This window comes from Micropterus dolomieu, linkage group LG11, assembly GCF_021292245.1.
Source record: "Micropterus dolomieu isolate WLL.071019.BEF.003 ecotype Adirondacks linkage group LG11, ASM2129224v1, whole genome shotgun sequence".
NCBI lineage: Eukaryota > Metazoa > Chordata > Actinopteri > Centrarchiformes > Centrarchidae > Micropterus > Micropterus dolomieu.
The window spans coordinates 1,159,605-1,177,467 of NC_060160.1; the positions used below are offsets into that span (position 1 = coordinate 1,159,605).

The 17,863-nt window shown below is 39.5% G+C and overlaps 1 protein-coding gene across 2 annotated transcripts in view; it reads left to right on the forward strand.

Annotated features, from left to right (window-relative positions):
* Nucleotides 1–1,273: 1,273 nt before the first annotated feature.
* Nucleotides 1,274–17,863, forward strand: part of esr2b (estrogen receptor 2b) — a 289,048-nt gene continuing 272,458 nt past the window's right edge. The window contains exon 1 of one of the 2 annotated variants that reach the window (XM_046062558.1): nt 1,274–1,504. The gene's annotated coding sequence lies outside the window, so the exon portion shown is untranslated. The remainder of the gene's footprint in view (nt 1,505–17,863) is intronic. The other variant, XM_046062559.1, reaches the window with a different exon arrangement.

Consider the following 17,863-nt stretch of genomic DNA (forward strand, 5'->3'; position numbering starts at 1 on the left):
TGTGAATGTTGACATAATAAACTGTTCAACTTTATTGTATTTAATTGTGATTTGGGATAAAAGTATTTGATGCAGAGAAAATTATTACATTTATTTGGTAACACTTCAAAAAGCAACATTTACATAATGTTAGTGAGTAATATAAATTCATTAAACTAAGTAATTAAAAATGTGAAATGGACAGACATTATAAAATCTACTTAATTAGTTCATAACAGTAAATATTTAAGATTTATAAAATTTACTTGATATTTTCACAACAGTGATGCTCCTTTTAAAAATAAATTTACTTAATTACTTTTAATAAATACAACCTGCTAAGTTAAATATAATTAAGTAACATTTACTTAATGTCTTCACAAATGTTATATTTAGAGTTAAGTACATTGTACTTGATACTGGCAAGTAAGTTATACTTGATATCACAGCAGTAAAATTTACTAAGAAAAATTGAGTGCAAATTGTTACAATGATTTTATCAAGTAAATCCTATAAGTTGTTTTTATCAGTGCAGACTCTCAGAGGCAGCAACGGCGTGTAGGGCCAGAATATTTTCACATCTAATGCAGTAAATTGAAGGTTCATCTCGAACAAACCAGAGCTGGTGATTGTTGGAACAGTGGAAAGACTAAACACAACAGTTTCAGTTTGTGTGGCGTTTGAATGAAGGTTGTTAGTGTTGAGTTAAAAAAGAGATTTGTTTGTGAAAGAGAGAAACTTGAATTCAGAAGGTGTATGGTTGTATTTCTTTATTTCATAAGGAAAATAGTTGTGAGAGTATTTCCTTTCTTGACACTTTGTGAGTTTATTTAGTTTATTTATTTGACTACAAACGCAAAGAGTGAGCGCACATTTCCCAGCTGAAACTACAACAACTCATCATCAGTTTGGCGCTTTGTTTTAAATGTAATGCAGTTTTCTAAGAACATGCGTTTTCTTTGAGTACAGATTGTTCTTTCAGGCTATTTATTGTGTCCCATCTCTTTTAATCATTAACCCGGATGAAAGGTGCAGCCTGGGAAATCATAGGTAAAGTCTGATCTCTACACCAAATTATTGAATTGATTATTGCTATTATTAAATGGGAATCGTCTAAAGAAGAAACATGAACATACACAGCGTTTTATTGGTGGGTTTTTAACCACATATTTCTGAGCCTCCTCCTGTGCGCAGCGCTGCTGGGCAGCTCTCCAAAAAGGCGTGGTCAGTGACGTCGTCTAATCGACCAAACCTGAACCTGGCACTTTGGAGACTGGGGGGGGCGAAGGGAAATATTAATGGCACGTCAGGAATGAAGACGTTCTTGGAGGAATAACGCGGAGGAATACGGGTTCATGTGATGTCCCTATACAGTTTTACTTTTACGCGTCACGGGTCTTGTTTTTTTCTGCCTTCACTGACTGTTTGCAGCAGCAGCGGCGGGAACGGAGGAGCTGAAAACCGACAGAACTCCACAAGCAGCATCTGATCTGTTCCTCTGACCACCGCCTGGACCGACTGACAGGTTTGTGACATGAAACAATATGTTTTTATTTCTAACTTTTCCATCAAGAGAAGCAGAGGGACAGTTTGACACGGGTGCATTTGAGAGTAAAACTGACCAGGCTGGACTCTCGACAGGTGCCCTGGTGTGGTCCTGAAGGTAAATTATTTAAAGTCCGTTTTATTCCACTGATAAGAATCAGCTGTTTGTAGAGCGATTTCTGGAGAGCGACTCACTTTCTTACAAAACTTAACTTTGACAGTTCAATCTCACAAAGTCGATGTAGATGTTAAAATTTCCATTTGTCTGAAAACTTTTCTTCCATGTTGCCTAAAAACAGAGTCATTTTTGTACATATTACATAGAATAAATGTGTAAACTCATTATTGAATTTGGCACAAAAAAGGTTTTGGTTTATACCAGCGGAATCCTTGACTTGACAGCAGTTCTGTGTGTCAGTCATAGTTTGGCTTCACTTATGTTTGTCTGGCTGAGACATTAAATACAGACAGACTGGCCGCCCCTTCTTTCTTTCTATATGGCTGCACCTTCATCCCTCTCTCAGAGAAGGAAAAGTCGAGACCTTTGAGCCATAAAGTGAAGGCCACACACCAAATGAAACATATTTTAATTTCAGTTTTTATTACAGGGGCAGACGTATTCCATAACCAGGGATGTAAAGGCCAATGCTGATATTTTATGCCAAATGTCAAGAAGTCAAATGGATACAAGCATGTGAAAACTGGATAAAATGAATAATGTGAAAACACATCTTCCTTCCGTCGTATCTAATATCTAGTGCAGCCCTAACAAGGATTACCGTTCTCCCTGCCTCTGCACAGTTGCACTAAATCATATCTTCCTCTGCTCCTGATGTGCATCCAAGGTATGAAGAAGTTTGCAAACCACCAAACAGCTGGTGTGAATCAATCCAATCATATTGGTCAGTTCAGTTTCACCCACAAACAATGAGTAAGTTAATATTGTCATTAGATTTCTGCAGGAAGTTAATGTGTCTCTCCAAAATTTTAAATATATTGTTTTCAGATGCTGTTCCACCACAGTTTATTACAACAAACTGTATTTTTTTTTTCCATACACTGTAATCTTTTGACGCCACTGGTGATTATTTTATCACATCAACAGAACCGACCCTATCTGCTCCTGTTCTTCAGGTTTAACAGTGGAAACCAGTGAGGATGTTCGCCTGTCAGCCTCCTCTCCGCAGCCTTGAGTCTGCTCACAGTGTAATAATAATCTGGCTGTTACTGTAAATACCAGATTCCTTTTCCACTCGCGAATAACTGAGCTGTGGGGGAGTGGAAAAGTGTGTGTGTGTGTGTGTGTGGGGAGGATGGAGGGAAGTCCTGTCGTACCCAGAAATAAGATGTCGGATTTTAAGCACATCCCCTTCTGTTCTCCGGGTTCCGTCAATGCTGAAAAGCATTCCTCTGGCCGGCGCCGAAAACTCGCCAAGGTCACTCTGCTCAACAATCCCTGATAGCTCCCCCACTCCATCCACAGGTCGTCCATCACCCCAGATACCCGAGTACAGAGTGTAACTAAAACACGGCTGTAGTGAGCTTAAAAGCAACGTTGCACGTGCATTTCCTCACAGCTGCCACCCTCATTGGGTGTTTCCAGGCAGGTTAGACAGCAGTGGGAGGAGAGGGTGCCATGCCTCAGTTATAGTGCTCACTGTGTGTAGTATCTGGGTGTAATCCAACTAAACATGTTGAAAGTGGTTTGTTGATGGAGCGTTCACTGTATTAATTCAGTTTTTGTTTACCGCAGACCTTGAAAACTCCTGAAAATCCTGAAATGGTCTCAGACCTGAGTAGAAAATTGATGTAATTTCAGCCACTTGAGGTTTAATAGAAGAGATCTGATTTAGGCTGATAGCTGTACATAAAACTGTGATGGTCAAAATTAACTGATGTTCACAGCTGTTTCCTGCTGTGATCTTAACTGAGCACACTACAGTATAGAGCTGACGCCAAACATGCTGTAGCTCCAGCTTGAGCTACTCTGTGACTGTTAGATCTAACTTGAGTCAATTCAGGCAACATTTTCCATCCATGTTTTAACTTTTAGAACTGTTTGATATTTTGAGTTGTGAAAAAAATAATAATGTACAGTAACTGTAAGGCAAACAGGTGACACGAAGAAAACTGACAGGCAGCGTAAACAATGCAAATTTCAGATAATGCAGTTTTTCCCTTGAGGGTGCACTCGTCTTTCATTGAGAAAAATGTAATGTAAACAAAACTGTGTTTTAGGAAACCTCCAGAGGATACTATAGCCATCTCTAACATAGTACCTACTTATAACCATTGCTAACCTCGTGTTGTCTGTTATAGGACTCAACAACAAATATCACTGTTAACTGTTGCTGTTGGCTGCTGTGATTGAAAACACTGCTGTGCTGCTGATGGTGTAATGGTGAGCTGCCCTGGTGCTGATTGTTGGCTGGGTATTAAATTTTTATTATACGATTCGACAATGTGGTTTATGGTCATTAGCTGTGGTTGATGTTCATCGTGTGACTTGAGGAGCATCTCTTCCACCTCCCTCACGCACTGATGTGTTTGAGTCTTCAGCAGCTGAAGATAACTCAAGCCATGTTGCTGCAAAACGTTTCACAAATACGGACTTCTGACCCCTTTCAGTGCTGCTGGTATTGGTTTATGGATGAATACTATCGCCCTGGCATATAAATGGTCCAATTTAAAGTTTTAAGTACTAATACTGGTACATACGTTTATATATTGTATCTGCCTCAGTCGGCTTCCCAACTTGCTGTGTGTTGTGGTGAAAACTGTTGTGTTAAAATCATATTCTCATGGATGGATGGACGGACACAATTACAAACTTAATGCCTACTGGGAACATCCATTATATGCAACAGGCTGCAGGTCTCAGGGCAATGGTCAAAGGTATCAGTGCCACTTTGGAAGGTCGTCTGTAAATTAGTGCAACACAAAGTAGTTTTCACTGTTCTGTGGTTACGTTCTCTTCGTCTTTTGATGAGCACACTTTCTCACCTGCCTTTTAAATGTCAGTCCTGCAGTCAATCACAAAGATCTAGGAAGGACAATCTCGGTCAATAAAAAGCTGTCAAATTTTTACCACTGCCCCATGCTCGATATTTGAGGCTGATGTTGATGATTTTGCCCAGGTACGTGCTCTCTGGTGCACAAACTGTATAATGGCTTCACTACATATGCATTTCTGCATATCTTTTGGGATTTCTGTACTGTAAACGAAAATAATAAGACAAAGCTGAGGCACTCAGCACCTTTTCCATTATTTATTAATATGCAGATTATTTCCTTGATATTTTAATTCATTGTTTTGTCTCTAAAGTATCAGAAATATGAAACAAATCCCATTTTAATTTCCCAGAGCCCAACATGACTAATTCTAATTGCATATTTTACACTGTCCAACACACAAATGCTTGTTTATTGCTGTCATACATGGCAAATAAAAGCATAAAACCTCACATTATAGAAGCTGGAACTAGGTAATGGATGACATTTTTACTTCACAATGACATTAATCAACTAATCGTTTCAGCTCTACTTTGCCTCCATCAGTTCCAGTATTTTCCTTTATTAGACATCAGTAAGAGATCACAGTTAGTTCTACTGTAACAACAGATGAGTAAAAACTCCTTACTTGGCACCTTTAACAGTTTTAATATAATTTTGTATTATAATTTAATCACTTATAACTGTTGAAGAAACTGCTGAAGAAAAGTAAGAAGCCCAATAACAACCTCAAAAGAAGACTAAACTACTAAAGAAGTGGTGTAATTTTTTGGAGGACGGTACTGCAGTTGATGGGACAGACCTGTCGGGCAGGTAGACGATGACAGGTAAAATTACCGGCACTGTAATCAGCCTGTCGATTCTGCTGAAGCTTCTCGCTGATCGGCTGCTCTGTGAGCCAGAAGCAGCTCCATCCAGCTCCTCCCGCTCCCGTGTAATCTGTCCACCTCTTCAATTCAGCACAACTCTTCGGCCCTCGGCAGCTCCTTGTTGGCTTTGTGAGGCTGAGAGAATGGAGGTATAGAGGCTGGCTAATGGTTTTGCTGGGGGTCTTTGTGTTTTGGTATGTGCTTCTGGCTGGGTGCCTTGTTCTGAGGGGGAGTAGCTCCTTTGTACACAGGGAATAAACAGGGTTTCGATACACTGGTCTGCTAACCACTCTCTGGAGAAACATATTGTATTCTCATTCATGTTCGTGTCTCGCTGCATGCAGCACACTCGTGATGTTCCTTGTTGCTGACACGTGCTTTGTTGAAGCGTAATAACAATGTGTGCCCTCTGGAACCTTTTTCTAGATGGATGTGTTGAAACTGATGTTTCTTTTTTAAGTGCAGCTCCAACAAAGATATTTGTGTTGGTGGAGACAGACTTCGACCTTATCTTCTGTTCTGCAAAGGTGGTAGATGTGAGCTACATTTAAGGTCAGACACAGAGTATCGTTGTGTATCAGTAGGTTCCTATTCATGTGGGAGCCCGTTACTGTAAGACAAACACACAGAGTTTCTCTGTTTGACCGGACTCTGCGGGGGGTTCTAGGTTTTTTTTATTCATAAATCACAACGCTGTGTCAATATATGACAACATTTTTTGGATAGATGTTTAAATGTATATATTAAAACGCCTTGTGTAAATAACTGAATGAAGTCCACACATCCAGTATTTACATGTATTTAAGTTGGGACTTCCGGTGATGCCCCTGAACGATTCAAACATGTGCAGAGTGGAAAAAGATTAATGTATTGCCAAGTTTATAAGCAACGAGCAACCAGGAAGGTCAGGGGTTAAAGCTGTGGTGCCTTTCATAAATCATGAATAAAATATTATATAATTTAAATAATAAGAAATGACTCTTAAAGCCAGAACACAATGACTAGGATGACGTGGCTGCAGCAATAGATAATTTTTTGATTAATCGCTCAGTTTTTCTGAGCCCAAGAGATAAGTGTTTTGTCCAACCAACAGAAACCCAAAGATACTCAGCCTTCAGTGATACTTACTGCTGGTATATTTATTTTTGGTGTACAGGATACTCAGGTGTATAAATAAGATCATCAAATCGTAGGAAGCACAATATTTATTAAAGACGAAATGTATGTCAAAATACTACTTCAAATTAAATATTCTACAGACTTAAGAAAACAGTTCCTCTCAAAAATCACACCAATATCATTTTAATCTGTTTTTCAAATGAAAATGAGAATAATGTAAAAATGATCATCATCCCCTCTAATATGGCAAATCAAATCACAATTGCAAAATCAGTCAAAATAACTGCAATTAGATCTTTTTTCAAAATTGTTCAGCCCTAGAGTGCAGTATACATAGATGCTGAGGAAATGGTGCAATAAGAGGAAAGCAAAGATTAGGCCAGCTGGTAAATGAAACCTTGAGAAAACAGAGACATTGCCATTCCAGTTATTGGGGTAAGAAATGTTTAAAAACATCACTTTTTGTTTCCACAAGATTAAAAAAGGACAAAGTGTAACCAGTATTCATAATTAAGTGGAATCTTATGATTTTATCATACATACATAGATTAGAGGGGCTCAAATTCAAAAAGAAACTTTAAGACCAAATGACAGAATTCTGTCTTCACTTTCGGTCCATACTGGCTACAACACTGCAAAAAAACATTTTAGTAATTATTTAGTAATGTGGCACTTTTCTTGAAATCAGTTTATAAATAAAGATTTTGTCTCTGTCTGTCGTGATAGTCATAAATACATATTTCCTCTATTTTTCTTGCGCAAAGGATATATTTTTTCCGATGACAACTTCCTTAAATCTTCACCAGAATAAGTGAAAAGTATATTTTTAGATCCATGAACTGAATTGAAATTGGTTCTCCACTGGCAGAGTGTAAGATGATATGACAGTGTTTCCTCCCTCAGTAAGAAAACAGCGTTCCCATGTGGCACAGAAACCTGTCATGCTGCGTGTTGCTCTTTAATAACATGAAAGACTGTTTAGTTAACCTTGATTAAGCTGTGCTTCTTTTCCAAAGAAGGGAGAACAGCAGAAAATGACTGTTGTGTGTCTGAGATCTGCTCATCCACCCAGTCTTAATGTTTTATTCCAAGAGATGTAAACATCCAGCTTCACTTCCTGACACCAAAACACATGCAGAACAGTTTTAGAAAGACAGACTGTATATGTGAAATATGAAAAATCATGCATTTACTGTAAATAAAACCACGTTCCGCAGTTTGTGAGCAGGTTCTTCACTGACACTCAAACGGGAACAAATGAACATACTGTATATGTTAATGAACACTGTCGCGACTATACTTAAAAGCCAAAACAAAGTAGTTGCTGAGAGGCTGCTGTGTGTCTGACTCGCTGTACAAATAGACAAAAAAAATGTAGTCTGTAACTTAACAACAAAATAATCACAGTAATCAAAACTACAAAGAACATCGCGGTCAACAAAAAAACAGCGTCCCATTCACTCACCCTCTATCACCCTTTGAAGAGGTTTAAGCAGAACAGAAATCCCCACCCACGTCTACGTGACTTGCCAAAAATGTGCAATATCAAATAAGCAACCAAATGGACCTTTATACAATTAAAGGTTCAGTGTGTAAGTTTTAGTGGCATCTAGTGGTGAGGGTTGCAAATTGCATCCACCCTCCCCTATCCAAGCAATTAGTATAGCTACGGTGCCTGAGACAGGACAAAGATGTCATCTATGAGATAGCAGAAGGTTGCCAGTCAAGAAATCGAGTTTCTTTAGATAGATATATTAAGAAATTATATTTACTTAATTATTCAGTAAAACCATAAGTTTTGAATATTATTGTTACTTTGTCATTACTAAACAGCAGCCACATGAAGAAATTAAGTGCTACATGATGCCTCATACTCCTATAATACAGTATTTTACAACTTGGGAGGGTTGGCTCATCTGGACTAACACACCAACGTAAATGAAGAACATCTCAAACACTATCAAATTTAGTGCCACTGACAGATAACAGGTCAATGTAAGCCTCACTGTTTCTGCACCACAGTCCATTAAAAACCACATAATACATGAAGTTTACAAAAGCATTGGCTGGGGAGGATCAATGCTCCTCTCGCTTTGCTTAATTAGATAAGCAATCTGCAAATATTACCAAAATCCATCCATCCATTGTCAACCGCTTATCCTGCGTACAGGGTCGCAGGGGGCTGGAGCCAATCCCAGCTGACATCGGGCGAAAGGTGGGGTACACCCTGGACAGGTCGCCAGTCCATCGCAGGGCAATCTTACCAAAATGTCTCTTTTAATTTTTTAAAAAATACAACAGAAACACAAAGTAGTACTGACAGCCATAATTTCAGCTTGTAGTAAAACGGTGCATTTGGATTTCTCAGCGGAGGTTACCAACACCTCTAAGTCATCTGACTTGAAGTTCAATGATAGTTGTGTGTATGTTTCATTAAAAAACTACAAAAAACTGCGATTAAAAGTAGTTTAGATAGGGAAGATGAGAAAAGTGGTATCGGTTGCTAGGTAACAGACATAAAAGTTGATACAGATGTTGGATTGAGTATTTAGGATTTCCTAACCTGAGATAAGATAGGATTCCTAAAGTTAGTTAGGATTTGCCCCAGGTTCTCTTCAAAAATCTAAACTCCCTTATAAATCCTAGCGATGCAGCTCAAATTGTGCCCACAACTATATTATGCGTAGATTTTAAAGCATTTTTTATTGGAAAGATTTCTTTGCTTAGATCTTTACCAACCTCCTCTGCAATAGACCCTTCAGTTCCTCCTACATACTCAGCTGTCTTTAAGCAGTTTGAGCCTGTATCACTCTCCTCACTATCTGCAGGACGTTTGTAATACTGTTGGGTCCAGCATTCTTATTTTAATAAATACATGTCTTAGCGCAGGGTGTGTGCCAGCTGCTTTTAAACATGCTGTAGTGCAGCCTCTTATCAAAAAATCTAACCTGGATCATGACGTTCTTAACTCGTAACTTCAAGCCTATTTCCAAACTTCCCTTTCTCTCAAAAGTGTTGGAGAAAATAGTCCTGAACCAACTACAAACATTCCTCAACAACCATGGCATCCAGGAGAAGTTTCAGTCAGGCTTTAAACCACGTCATAGTACAGAAACAGCACTTTTAAGGGTTTTAAATTGTCTTCTTTTACCGGTGGATTCAAGTAATTCTGCTGTTCTGGTGCTTCTAGACCTGACTGCCGCCTATGACACTGCAATCCTTTTATCTCGCCTTTAACACTGTAAGTGTCAAAGGTACTGTCGTGAAATGGTTTTAGTCATACCTGACTGATAGGAGCTTCTCTGTTCATTTAGCTGAACAATCTTTGTCAGCTGCTCCTCTCACCTGCGGGGTCCCTCAAGGCTCTATTCTGGGCCCCATCCTCTTTTCACTGTATATGTTGCCAATGGGTTCCATTTTCCAGAAACATAACATCTCATATCACTGTTTTGCTGATGATGTCCAAATTTACTTGCCTATGAAATCCATAACCAAAGATCCTGTGCAGTCATTGCTTTAAGGAGGTAAAAACCTGGATGGAGTTAAACTTCCTCACTCTGAATGGAAATAAAACAGAGATCATCACTTGTGGACATTTCGATGTACTGGGTGACCCTCTTGGCACTTTGGGCCCTTTAGCCTCCCAAAATCGATCCTTTATTAAAAATCTTGGTGTTATTTTTGACACCTCATTCACTTTCAATAAGCAAATCAGTGCAGTCGTCAAGACCGGCTTCTTCCAGTTAAGACTTCTAGCTAAAAGAAAGGCCAATCTTCCTCCCAAAGACCTTGAAAAAGTCACCCAAGCTTTTATTACTGCTCGGCTGGATTTTTGTAATTCATTACACATGGGTGTAAATCAGAAATCTTTTAAATCGCCTCCAGTTAGTCCAAAATGCAGCTGCTCGCCTTTCAACAAAAACAAAAAAGCGTGAAAACCTGTCTTGGCCTCCCTCCACTGGCTACCTGTCCGTTATAGGATGGATTTAAAGATTTTATTGCTTGTTTTTAAGGCCATAAATGGTCTGGCGCCACCTTATCTGGCTGATCTTACGCCACCATTCTCCAGTTAGAACACTGAGGTCAACAAATCAGCTGTTCTTGGATGTCCCGAGATCAAAGCTAAAAAATAAGGGCGATAGAGCCTTTGCAGTGGGCGCCCCCATCCTATGGAACAGCCTCCCCATGCATATTAAAGCTGCACAGACCCTACAAATGTTTTAATCGCTGCTTAAGATGCACCTTTTTGCAGCAGCTTTTAATCTTCGTGAACCTGGTTTTTGATGTTTTAAAGTGTTGTTGTTTTGTTTTCCTGTGATTCACTTAGGTTGTATTAATTTTTGTTATTTGGTAGCACATCACAATTGAGAAAAACATTACAATGAATTAATAGCTGCCAGATGATGTCATTGTTTATTGTCAACTGTACTGGAGGTATCCAGCATTTTAAGTTTAATAATTGCATATTGCAAACCAAAACGAGAAAACATGATCAAACAGTTGTATTTGTTGTATAAACCGTTTGGTTAATTGCACACTATCAGCCCAGTGCCACTGCTCTTTATTCTGGATTTGCTGGAGCTAAAAAAAAATGTCACAGTTGAATCAGATGATTGTGAGTCATTTTAGTTTTCATTAATGGTAAAGTAGTTGCCTTTACATCCATAGGTGTCTTTGAGGGTAAACTGATAAATGGCAACCCATCTGTTGATGATCACTATTGAATGTTCATTTATTGTAGATACTCCAGGATGTATCAGTCCAAAAAATACTGTACAGTATTTAGCCTAAGGAACAATCCTTCTGTTATAGCTGACTTGGGCAGTGAAATATAAAATTTTTTAATCTATGTAATAAGTGGTCCACAACTTAAATCAGAATTTAAGGAGACGTGTTTTTACAGCACCTCAAGAAGACATCCTATCAAAAAGGAAGGTATTTCCATGTACAACTACAGTACTTCAGTCTGAAAATCGATACAGTAAAAAAGCTTAATTTCAAATCTTTATGTACTCAGTTATCCTGAACTCAAATGTGATAGCCTAGTCATCGTCAGGAATTATTTCATGTTTTTTTTTTTTTTTTTTTCAGCAAACCAAAATTAAAGAACAAAGTAATTTGTTTGTGTTTTTTTTACTTTTAATGGACACGTGGCTGGTAGTATTGTCTTCAGACAGAATACATTTACATTTACTCATTTGGCAGACGCTTTTATCCAAAGCGACTTACATTTGAGGAACAACATACAAGCCTCAACAGAGCATCAACTACAGATCTACAACTGACAATACATACTAGTAAGAGCAGCAATAAGTACTAGTAAGAGCTCACAGTACATATCACATCAATGGGGTAGATACCTAGGGAAGGAAGTAAGAGTTAGCAAAAAGTGCAATCAATACAAGATCATTGTAGGGGATAGAATAAGAAGAGCACAGGAAGTGCATGTTAAAGGTTAGGAGTTAGAGGTTTTATAAGAGGAAGTGATCTCGGAAGAGATGAGTTTTCAAGAGCTTCTTGAAGTTAGAGAGGGACGCCCCTGCTCTGATGGCGTGTGGTAGCTCGTTCCACCATCGTGGTGTCACAGATGAGAATAGCCGGGACTGGGATTGCTTTGTGTGAAGGGATGGCAGAGCCAGGCGGCGTTTGTTGGAGGAGCGTAGCGGCCGAGAAGGAACGTAAGTTTGTATTATGGAGTTTGGGTAGATGGTGCAGACCCAGTAGTCACTCTGTATGCAGCATTAGTGACTTGAATTTGATTCTGGAGGCCACGGGGAGCCAGTGGAGGTCAGTAATGGAGTGACATGAGTCCTTTTGGGCTGATCAAAAACCAGACGCGTTGCTGCATTCTGAACCATTTGTAAGGGTTTCACCGCACAAGCTGGAAGACCTGCTAGGAGGGCATTGCAATAGTCGATGCGAGAGATAACCATGGCCTGTACCAGAAGCTGGGTGGCGTACTGAGTGAGGTAGGGCCTGATTTTCCTTAAAGTGCCAATTAAGTGCGGAGTACCTCAAGGTTCAATCCTGGGGCCAATCTTATTTTCTTTGTATATGCTCCCCTTGGGCTCCATTCTTCGTAAACATAATATATGCTATGCTGATGATTCACAGCTGTACTTACCTCTGAAGCCAGGTGATTCTAAGTCCTTACAGTCTATTTACAACTGTCTAAATGATATTAAGCGTTGGATGGCTATCAACTTTCTCCAACTAAATGAAAACAAAACAAAAGTAATATTATATATCAAAAATCTGGGCCCCCTGTCCATTAAAACCTCTTAACATTCCAACGGCCTGCCTGGCAGCTTTCGGTATGTGCACGCAGCAACTATGTTAGCTTCATACTCATATGATACACTGTTTGAAAGCTAAAATCCTCGTGATTCGACCCATGTAAACCTTTTCAAGATACGATCACCACAGCGGGTACAATCGGTGCCTCTGTCAGACCAGCCAGTACAATCAAAAGTGGCGCGACTCACCTATGAAGCGTCATAGTAATCTACCGATCGATTATAATCCATCAAAAATGGTATTGTTACGTTATCAAAGGTCCAGATGATCCAGTCCAGTAAAAACATTTAGTCCAAAACACATTATTCCATCAGTAAATCCCCAGGGACGGCTGCGGTATCGTTTCATATCTGCCGGCAGACGTGGCTCGTATGTCATTATAACTGTAATAACTCCGATTTGAACGTCAACAATCATGATATTTTGTATTAAAATTAGCCTCTGAACTCTAACCTTTCAACTGACAGCTAATTCGCCCCAATAGGAGCTCACATGTCCCTTTCACAGCCTTCAATAGCCCAACAAGAGCCCACGCTGTAAGAAAGGACCAGCCCCTATTATTTCGTGGGTAGGCTGAGCCAATTGCAAGCAATTGTGCCGATGACTGGCACTTCGTGTAGCCAGTAAAATTCTGAAAATAACGATATCCAGCTTTAAGTAGGAAGTTCATGATCTACCAGCAAAAAATCACATCTGCGTCGAGCTACCGGCTAATATGGAGCGATGCAGCAGCAGCCGCCTGCCGCCAAGAGGCGGTGCTGTTTTAGAAAAAAATACGCTGAGACATCCACTCAGAAAAACCTGTGGAAAATAGTCATTTTTCATGGTATTGGTATGAAATTTAAACATGGACTAGGTAAGGCTTTATGCTGTGACCTTAGTGTTTTCCAGCTAATAAGTCCCAGCTATAGTTGTCTGCATGCATTTGTTAGCAAGCATTTTCAAGCGGAAATGAAAAATATAGATTAGTTTTAGTGTGTGTAAAATTAATATTAATCCAGTAGCTCTTACAACTGCTATTCTGACTTTTGGGTTAGACACTCCAGAGAAGCCCAAAACCATGCATATACTCCAAATGGATCAAGAACTACATTCAGTTTACTTTGGATATGCCTTGAATAGGTGTTTTGCATGAATTTTACAGGAATGTTAAGAGGTTAATGTACAACCCTTTGCTTGGAATTTAGGTGTTATCTTTGATTCGCCAATAAAATTCAAAAAACATATAAACTCGTCGTCAGAGGTAACTTTTTTCATTTAAGGACCACAGCAAAACTTAAATCCATTCTCTCTGTGAAGGACCTTGAAACTGTCTTGCATGCTCTTATAGCATCTTAAATTGATTACTGCAATTCCTTGTACTCTGGCATCTGTCACTCATCTTTATCACGCTTACAGCTTGTTCAAAATGCAGCTGCTAGATTGTTAACTGGTATAAGGAAGAGAGACCGTACATTCCCAATATTGGCTGCTCTTCACTGGTTAGTCAAATATAGAATCGATTTTAAGGTGCTGTTTAATGTTTTTAAGGCGTTACTTGGACTGGCCCCATCTTATATTTCAGAACTCCTAATGTTTCATCACTCCTCCAGACCCCTCAGATCATCAAACCAATCTCTCTTAGCCATCCCTTATGAAAACAAAGGGTGACCGTGCCTTTTCAGTGGTGGCCCCAAGACTGGAATAATTTACCTCTGATTATTAGATCATCACCCCCCACTATCTACACTTTTAAGTCTCGACTTAAAACACATTTTTATTCTTTGGATTTGAGTCTGTTTAGGGGCACCTGCACTTGTGTCTTTATCTATTTTGTATCTAACTGTGTTGTTTTTCTATCTTATTGCTGTATGTCATTAATTGTTTGGCCTGTTTTAATTTTATCTGGTTTTTAATTTTTATGTCTTCTTCTGTATAACTTGTCCAGCACTTTGGTCAACTCTGGGTTTTTTTTAAATGTGCTTTATAAATAAACTTGACCTGACTGATCCACAGTTACGTATTACATCGATCAAAACTCTCAATTCAATCTTTATTGTCCCAGCATGGGAAATTTTATTTGCAATAGGGTTAAAAACAAACATACATGAGACATGAACAAAGATACGAACTGCTGTTCTTAATCTTCATTCTAACACTTATTACTTAAAGTCATTACACTGAGCAGTGGCGGCTTAATTTGTTGCTTGGCTTTGACCAATATGGATACTGATATTTCTACACCACACACATGCCAATACACAGTGTTTTAGACAATATTTAATAGATTTAGATTTGATCATTTTCAAGCCAAGAATATGTGAAAAGAATAAATAAATAAATACAAATAAAGCCAAGAAAACAGCAAGAGCATTTCCACATTTACACTATCCCACCCTACAGTTAGCAGTTCCTCAAGACAGACTGACTTCACCTAAGTCATAACTTAATAATTACTTGGCCAAAGACATGATTAGACATATAAATTTAAAAAAGGAGAAAGACATAATGAAGATAAACTCTCATTACTCGTTTTACTAACTGCTCTTTATGCCGCTGTACTCGGAGGAGATAATCCGTCATTATCAGCAGTGGGTGACTTGGCTGAAATTCAGCGTTAGCCATCAAGCTAATATCTGCCTGATATATTAGCAAACTGATATTATGGTCTGTTCTGATTTGTCTTTGTTCACTTTGGAGAAATTAAGTTGCTGGAGTGTGAAAAGTCACTAAATCCTGAGGAAAAGTTGCCAAGTTGGCAGCAGTGAAGGGGACACTCAGGAGAGAGACTGTGCATGAAAATACGAATCTCCTCCTGGCCTGAAGTCATGTTTCTATAATAAAGAAATAAAAATATCAGAGTAAGAGGAGATCTCACTTAAAACTGGACTGTTTGTTTAGTATTTTGGCAGTGGCCGTCTGCCACAGCCGGCGAGTTTGGAGGGATGAGAGAAAGGCGGGAGGAGGGGCATGAGATGAGAAGACCGGCTTCCCACAGTGCTGCGGGATCGTGAGAACGGCGGCGAGGACTTAGCCCAGCCGTCCAGAGTGTGGGCTAATTGATTTAAGCTGTTTCTACGGGGGGGATTTACCTTGCTGGTAATTAGCGGTGATTTCTGACAGCGTGGAGGCTCAACGGGCTGAGAGACCCCGCAGACGGATTTACACAACAGGATCAAATCCACAAATCTAACTTTGGTGTTTTTTGTAGGCCATGGGGTCAAAACGTGTAAATCTCATGACACAGAGTTTTTGATTCTACAGAGAAGCAAATAAAATCCCCCCCAAACCAGTCTTTACATTCACCTTCCTGTTTTAAACCAACAACACACTAAGCAAATAGCATCATTAAAAACACAAGAGGCCCCAGAACATGCTGTATAAAGGGTGCATTAAAAGATAAGATGTGCATGAGTGGATACAAAAATGCTATTTTAAGGATCTGATTCCACAGACACTGTAAATCTATGGATGTCTGTGTAGATTATTATGGACGTACCGGTGCGTGCATGCCTGTATGTGTTCAGTGTTTGTGTGGATAAATCTGTAGTGGTTGGGGAGATATCTGTATATTACCTTTTATTATTTGTCATAGTGGGGGTGGTGTGGTGCAATATGATGTAATACAGTTTTAACATATATATTTACATACAGTAGTATAATCAGGTTAATGGTCAAATGTTAATATAAATCACTGCTGTTGCAACTGTCTGATAAAATTCTTCGTTTCTTTGCACCAGTGAAGTCTAACTTTAGCCCCCGTCCCAGGACTCTGGCACTGCCCTCTAAATATGGAACCCCACATGGAGTCAGATTTTTCCATTTGTTTGGACAACATTTCAAAGATCCAAACTGTGTCACAGATGCAGAAAAGGCAGATTTGAACCGGTGGTGTAAATTCAGCATTTTGAAACTGCGCCTGGTTTCCCTGAAGTGTCACGGTGCCAAGTTTGAATTTGCTCTATTTTAAGCCGGTCGACTGTGACGATAACCTCCTGGGTGAGAGAGGAGTGAGGAAACCTGCTTTACTGTGACAGAGTTTCTTCCCCTGAAAATGTTTTTCTATAGTTAGAGGGGATTGATTCACGCATCATGACTTCAGCTCGTGATTGTAGAATATACAGAAGTTGTTTTGCTCTAGTTAAAAATAGTCCAGACAAATGTCTTCACTTACAAATCTTTAAGTGGAGCAAAATAGCCGTGTCCGCCCAAATAATCATTGGCATAGATCAGCAAGTTTAAGCAAAAGAGACTGGACTTAGAGAGAGGCCACATGGTGCATTTCATTAGTCCTGAGAAGCCCGTGTTTTGCACTTTTGACTAAAAGTTCTTAGCTCAAGGTCGACTAAGTGGGTTTTAGACTTTCGAAAAACAAACCTTTATGGCTCGTGACCACTTTTAATGACGCAATGAAGCACTTGTAAGCCCTCATCTACATTATGTTATGAGCAGGTCGACCAAAAAGTGAATATTCCATAACAAATTGTTTCATTTGGAGGACTTTAAAAAGCCTTGGAAGGATGAAGTATATCCATATTTAACAAGGAAAAAAAGCAAAAAAACCATCTGATAAGCAGATATACATACATTTTCTTTCTTTTCTCTTCAATCGTTTTGGGAATGGATGTCAGGAAGGGAGCACTAGCACGTGCAAAGACGCCGCCTAACATGCTAAACAGCATGTTTTCAGGTCTCCCTTACTCTGAAAGGGCTGTGTGCAAAGTGAGATGACTGCTAAGGTGGATTTTTTTCGTCGTAAAGAGATGATAGTCCAGATGGCGGCTCGGGGGATGAAGTGTTGCTCGGAAGCCAAATTAGTGGCTACGCTGCGCTGTAAATAAAACGGCGCTCGGTGCCCAATGAGCACGTCGGCCTGCGTGGACGTGTGGGAGACTAATGGCTTAGAATTAGCCGTAGTATGTGGGCCGTCTGTCAGCGCTATCGTGTGGTAAATGGCACTTTGAGACATCTGGGTCAGACCTGCCTCCTCTGTACACAGCCCACCCGCCTGGCACTGTGGAATTATGGGTACTCTTGTTTGTATGGATGTGTGGGTTGGCTTC